Raw genomic sequence first — 6923 nt, 5'->3', positions numbered from 1 at the left:
ACTTTCAGGGATCAACAGTCTAATTTTAAGTATGACAAACATCAATCTAGTCTATTACTATATTTTTAATCTCTCTCTCTCTCTTCCTGTATTTGGGTCTGACTCATGATTGGAAGCCTGCAGTGAGAAGTGGTGGTAGAGAGGAGGTTATGTGTGGGTGGCTTCTTTCCTATTCCTTTAAATTCCTTTTTATGCCTTTCTTCCCTGCTTGTTTGGCTGCCTCTAGCTCATGCAGGAGGGTTGGTGTTTGAAGGGGAGTTGAGGGGAAGAAAATATATCTTACTGGAATGCTCCAGTGTATTTTGGCACCAAATGCCCTCATGGTGTGTCATATGTGCAAATGCAAACTTTTTCTCCATGGTTATTCCCCTTTGTGACTTCTTGGGAAAGCTCATCTGCTTTAGGGATATTCCAGTGCCTGTACATTCCTATGTCTGGGATATGCCCCTGTGGGTGACTACTTATCAATTTCCTCTTCTTTTCTATTTCTGTCAGTAATAGATGCTCCATCTTATTTTCTTAGAAAAGAGTCATTTCTCCAGGCAGGAATATCTCTTGGTATAACAAAAGGACTCTGAAAAAGTACAGGCAGGGATTTTCTGATACGGACCTCTTTAATAATGTGGATGTTATCAATAAAAAAGTGTAGTGATTCTGAGTGTGTGTGCGCATGCACGTGTGTGTGTAAGAGCATTCATCAAAGCTGGGGAGGCACTTCAAACTACACATAACCTCTGGAATACCTAATATTTCCATCTCCACTCCCTTGTTTGCAAATCACTACTCTGCTGAGCCACACATTTTGATGGGATGTGTCATATTCTTAACTGATTGGGTGTAGAAATAAAGATTTCAGTCTATGTGTGGGTACACTCAGGCCTCTCCTATTCAAAGAAGTGAAGAGATTGAAAGCTTTCACTTCTTGTGTGTTTGCTCTTTTTTTGATGTCTTCTCTTCTTTTGTCTCCTTCTTTTTCTCACATGCAGCTAGGATAGTATTAGTATTTGTATTTGTATTTGTATTTGTATTAGTATATAGTAATTAAAACTGTGTGCCAGTCTTGGACCTGTTTGCTCTCAGATCCATTCCTTGACATTTGCTTGCTTTGCTCTGTTTGCAGAGTGGCAGACTCCTCTAGGTTGTGTTTCTCAGGCTCCTGTGTCAGCTGGCTTCCTGGTAGACTCGTACAATTGTAGGTAGTGATGGGAATTTGGAGAGAGAGAAGAGAGAGGCCAGAGTATTTCTCTCTCTCTCTTATTTTCCTTGGGGAGGTCTCTGGCAGCAACTGTTCATGACTCTAGCTCTCGCTGAACATTACTGCTAATGTTTTAGCTTCTGCCAGGTTATTCTGGCCTCTGTGATAAGTTTCCATCTCCTCTCTTTGTCTCTTCAGCCTAGGGGTAGTAGCAGCTTCTTGTTGCTGCTAATCTTTCTAATCTGTTAACTTTATGTTTTCATTGTTGTGTCTCTATTTCAGGTTACTGTCATCTCCTAATCGGTCTCAAAGTCTTTATTCATGCCACTCAATTAAGATGCAGTCACACAATTTTTTTTTCATTCCTGGAATTTGCCATGATCTTTCTCTGGTTGTTTATGTCTCTATTTTGCTTTGCTAGTGAAACACATCCCTTTTTGTCAGACTATCTCCAACTTTTTTTCCTTTGAGTCTCAGTTCAGATTTTTTCCAGAACGTTTTCTCTGTCTTCTTTCTTCTTTTAGTCTGGGTTAAGAACCTTGATTCTGTGCTCCCATGTGTTGTGTATTCCCCCAGTATCTAGTTGTACTACATTAGGATTGGATTTTTAATTTGCATCTCCCATTAGTCTGTACCACAAAGGCCAAACCTATATTGGAAGTATTTAGCATCATATGCCAAATACCTAGCAGGAAATACAAGGTATACACTCAATAGATACCTATTGGTTATATTCTTATTGTTGAATGAATCTCACTTATTATATTCTAATGACCTTTCAGGTCGATGTGTCTATTTCTCCCACTAACTCATAAGCTCCTTGATTGCAGGGAATCAGTGTTACCCCTCATGTCTACAGCATCTAGTTCTATCCCCACATAGCATAATAGGTGCATAGAAGATACAAATGATTTAGAACACTAAACCTTATTTTTGAAGACGAGTGAATAGAAGTTCACAAAGGTTAAGTAAACTGTCTAAGGTCATAGAACTGAGGTAGGAGATAGATGGGCTCCAGGCTAGGCATTTACAACTGGCCTCCTATTTACATTGACTGGGGTGATAAAAAGATGGATTTCAGGCCAGGCACTTACAACTAACCTCCTGTTTGCATTTCCTGAGACAGGAGATAGGTGGGTTCCAGGTTAGGCATTTACAATCAGCCTCCTGTTTGCTCTCTAAAATGGAAGTATCAACAGAAACAGAGTAAATAGCCAGCCTTTGTCTCCTGTGGACACCTTAAGATAACAGTCATGGCAGGGACAGAGAGGGGCTAAACCCCGTTTGAGTAAAGATCAAGAGGTTATATATTTCCCTTCCTTGAGATAAGAGAGACACTGCACATGTGCAGAAGGGGTCCTTGGGGGTCAAAAGTCAGGGAACACTGCCAGGCCATAGTGAGTCTTGATTCTCCCAGACCCTTTCACGTCAAGATCCATCTTGGCTGAGAGGTGCGTGCGCACCTAAGGGGAGGGTCCTGAGACAAATTAGCCAAGGGGGACAAAACAAGATGATTGGCCAGATGGGAGACAAAAACCCAGCAAACCACCCCTTTATAAAGAATTTAAACTTCCCAAAGGGGCGACTCTCTCTCTCTCTGAGTTTGCCCGTGTGTCTTTCCACATGTACTCTACTTTTCCAATAAACTTTTAACTTTTCTCTTTACCTTCTGTCTCCTCGCCCAAATTCTTTCCTGACAAGGCAGGCAAGAACTGGGGGATCCAGGAGCTAGCCACTGGCCTCTGTGGTCTAGCCGTTAGGACTCCTGGCCCGGGAACTAGGATCTTGCTTCCAGCTACTACTCACTGCTGCTTGCTGCAAGCTGCTGCTTCCTGCTGCGTGCGTCCGAAATCAGAACTAGCACCTAATGGTGGCACTAGAATCGAGGTCTTCTAATTCATAGTTTATTGCACTTTTATATTTACCAAGTCCTCTGAGATCAGTCATCTATCTCATACTATGAATTTTTTTAATTAATTAATTAATTAATTAATTAGTTTTTGGCTGCATTGGGTCTTCATTGCTGTGCACCGGCTTTCCCTAGTTGTGGCAAGCAGAGGCTATTCTTCACTGTGGTGTTGGGGCTTCTCATTGTGGTGGCGTCTCTGGTTGCAGAGCATGGGTTCAGCCATGTGGACTTCAGTAGTTGTGGCTCACGGGCTCTAGAGTTCAGGCTCAGTAGTTGTGGTGCATGGGTTTATATGCTCCACGGCATGTGGGATCTTCCTGGACCAGGGCTTGAACCCATGTCCCCTGCATTGGCAGACAGATTCTTAACCACTGCGCCACCAGGAAAGTCCACATATTATGAATTTAAGTTAATAATTATGTTCTTTACAGATTTACATTATATGTCTTAATAACAATGGGTTATAGAATTAAATATTTGTCTTGTATTTTTTAAAAGGAGGGAAATACCTATCAATTACATGCATAAACAATTACCCAAAATATATAAAAACATGTGTTTACACAAAGCTTGTTCAATAATATTCATAGCAGCCTTTTTCACAGTCGCCAAAACTAGTAACAACACAAATGTCCATCAACATAAGAATGGATAAACAAATTGTGGGATATTTGTACAATGGAACAGCACTTGACAGTAAAAAGGATTGAACAACTGATACATATAACAATGTGGATAATTACCACAGATACTATGATGATCAAAAGAAGCCAGACACAAGAGAGTAGATATTTTATGATTCAATTCATATGGAGTTCAATAATAGGTAAAAACTAATCTATTGAAAAAAAATCAGAACAGTGGTTGTCTGTGTGTTAAGGTGGGAATAAGCTGAAAAGGAGCATGAGACAAAGGTTCAATATCTTTCTTTGGGTAGTAGTTATGCAGGTGTATATAAATTGCCAAAACATCAAGTTGAACACTTAAGAACTGTGCATTTTATTAAATATAAATTATAATCAGTAAAAAGAGAAAAGAATGGAGAGGTGTTTTTCTTTTCATGGAATAACCTTCCATAGATCCTAAAATCACATTATATGCCTCTTATATAAAAATCTAGACCTAGATAATGATGGACACCAATGTTGAATATTCCACACCTGATATGATTACTCTAGAACTTGGTCTAACATAAACCTGGAAAATAATTACTGAGAATAGTGGTTAGTGTCAAATTTGCAGTCTCTGATCTAAAAACAAAGTAAATAGCTAAATGCTGTGTACAGGATCATGGTAAATGAAATTGCAAATGGAGAAATTTACAGGGAAATTAAATTCTAAGTTGTCAGATTTTTAACTTATACCCCACTTTAAAAAATTAGATTTATTTTCAAGAAGACTGCTTGTTGACATATCAAAGGCTTATGCATTGGTGAGTTTGTGTCTCCAAATTATTCCTTTTTGTTGAAAAATGGGTCACTGATTTATCATTAGCTGTTAGGATAGATGGTGTGTAAGCAACTAAGAAAAAAATTAGGTCATCAATTTATTTAATATCCTAGGGCTCCCGTATTTTAATTACTTGTGTTCTCTGTGAATAGTCAAATATGATAGCAGTCCTACATCCTGTTTTGTGAAGTACTTATTTACTTATTTTGGCCTTCCTTAGTTTCTTCCTTCCTCCCTTTCTATGTGTGTATATGTATATATAGTTTTTGCTTTCTGTCAGAAAGGGAAGGATGATTATTATTAAAAAGAAGAATTTACCAGGAAAATACTTTTCTACTTTTACTGTGTAATTTTGCAGTATTTTGAGCACAAAGAAAACAAGAAAAAATAATTTTCCTTGGTATCACAAATATTTATATTTGCTATAATACTCAAAGTGTACATCATTTTAAAATAGACTTATCACCTTCCCCCATGAAATATTTTTATTGAGTAGCTGTTGCAAGCTTTGTTATATAAACCTATGTCTTTATATAAGCAATGTCTATAATGCAATGTCTTTACCCTGAGAAAATGGGGATCTATTCTGGTCTATTTAATTTCACAGGCTGAAAGTACAAAATATTTATAATTAAGAAACAATACTAATAAAGGATTTTATAATAATACAGAACAAATACAAAGATGTAGTTAAAAATGCAATAGTAGAGAAAATTCACCATCTTTATCAACTTGTCACAGGATTCATATGTATATTATTCATACTAACAGTTAGTTATATGGACAATGTGATGTGGATGCTTAGCATTGAAAGTTCAGGGAAAGAAATCACATGGAAATTTCAGAAAACTTTTTCTTTTTTTAGATTGGCTCTATTCTTTCTCTGAAACTAATAACACAATATATTTGTTGATGAAAATAATCAATAAGCAATTTATAATAGAAATTGAAAAGAGTTTTATTTGAGCCAAACAGAGGACTATAGCCCGGAAGACAGCCTCTCAGATAACTCTGAGGAAATGCTCCAGAGAAGCATGGTTTTCAGTACAATTTTATATCTTTTCAGAACAAAGAACATTAAACAAGTCAGGGATACATTCCTTCAAAGTTTCACAAAAGCAGATTTACATGTACACAGTGAGTCACTATGGCTTTGGCACCTGGGTAGGGAGTCTTATCATCAAAGGAGTACCAGCATTAGTGTTCAGGAAAGGAGGCTAATGTTTATTTCTAACATGGACATTCTTTACTTCTGGTTAATGTGCCCTTTTCTTTAATAATTAAAGCAGATGTACAATGTATGTTTGATAGGCCACAAACAGCCTATTTTAATTAGCATAAAATTCAAGTTTACTTATGTATAAGACAGAATGACTTCCCCATACCTCAATATGTGAAAATTTATTTCATCACATTTCACATTTAATTACATTTTTCCCCAATTGCCACAAACAAAATAAATATGTAAATATTAAATTTTTGATGCTATTCTATTTGGTAATCTATGTAACAAGATGTCCTCTAAAGAGTTTGACAAAGGACAGCAACAGAAAAGAAGACACCAGGTTTAAAATTATGCCTAATTTGAGGATAATAAAAATGAAAAGGGCACAATGATACAAAAGGATATGTAACTATTCTGGAGATTGGCCTCTCTAGTGAAATCTCACTGAGTTTATAAGCAATCAATACATATTTTTCATGGTGAAACCTGAGAAAATTGATTAACAAGTAAAGTAGGCATAATTTACATGGAGTGGAAGTTGGAGTAGAAGGTGCTTGTCCTTTTTCAGAAGTTCTATTGAAAGATATCACATGGAAGATAGGAATTACGGTAAAAAAATAAAAATAGTATTTCTATTCCCCTCTTAAGTACTAGGCCATTTATTCATAAAAAAGAAAAGACTTTTCTCCTAGAATTTCCAGGAGCAGCTGATTTAATTTTGTTGACCCCTTCGCCTCTCTCTGTGGAAATAAGGAGCTCTACCTCTAGAGTTTTCCCCAAAAGACAGCTTGAATTTGGCATACTAGTTAGGATTCTCGTACGCAGAAGTCTTGATAGTCTCTGGAGATTTAGGAATTATTCTTGAATAGTTTTCCATATCCATTCTGAATTGGAGTTATCTTTAGTAAGAAAATAGATTGCTAAGTGGCCAGAATCCAGTTCCCAGTGAATTTCTTCCCTTGAGAGTTAGGACTGGGGGTAAAATCCTATTCCATGTCAATCAATGAATTTGTCCCAGCTTCCTCCCTTTGCTGGCTCTGGCTCTAATTTCATTCCAGGGCATAACAGCCCAGCATTTCTCTTCTAGGACTCCATGGAGCTGCTGGAATTTTCACTGATCCATTAAATGCTAGACAGCAGGACTA

The sequence above is a fragment of the Lagenorhynchus albirostris genome, chromosome X (genome assembly GCF_949774975.1).
Source record: "Lagenorhynchus albirostris chromosome X, mLagAlb1.1, whole genome shotgun sequence".
Lineage (NCBI taxonomy): Eukaryota > Metazoa > Chordata > Mammalia > Artiodactyla > Delphinidae > Lagenorhynchus > Lagenorhynchus albirostris.
The sequence above is the reverse complement of the archived record's forward strand: the minus strand, read 5'-3'. Positions refer to the sequence as shown.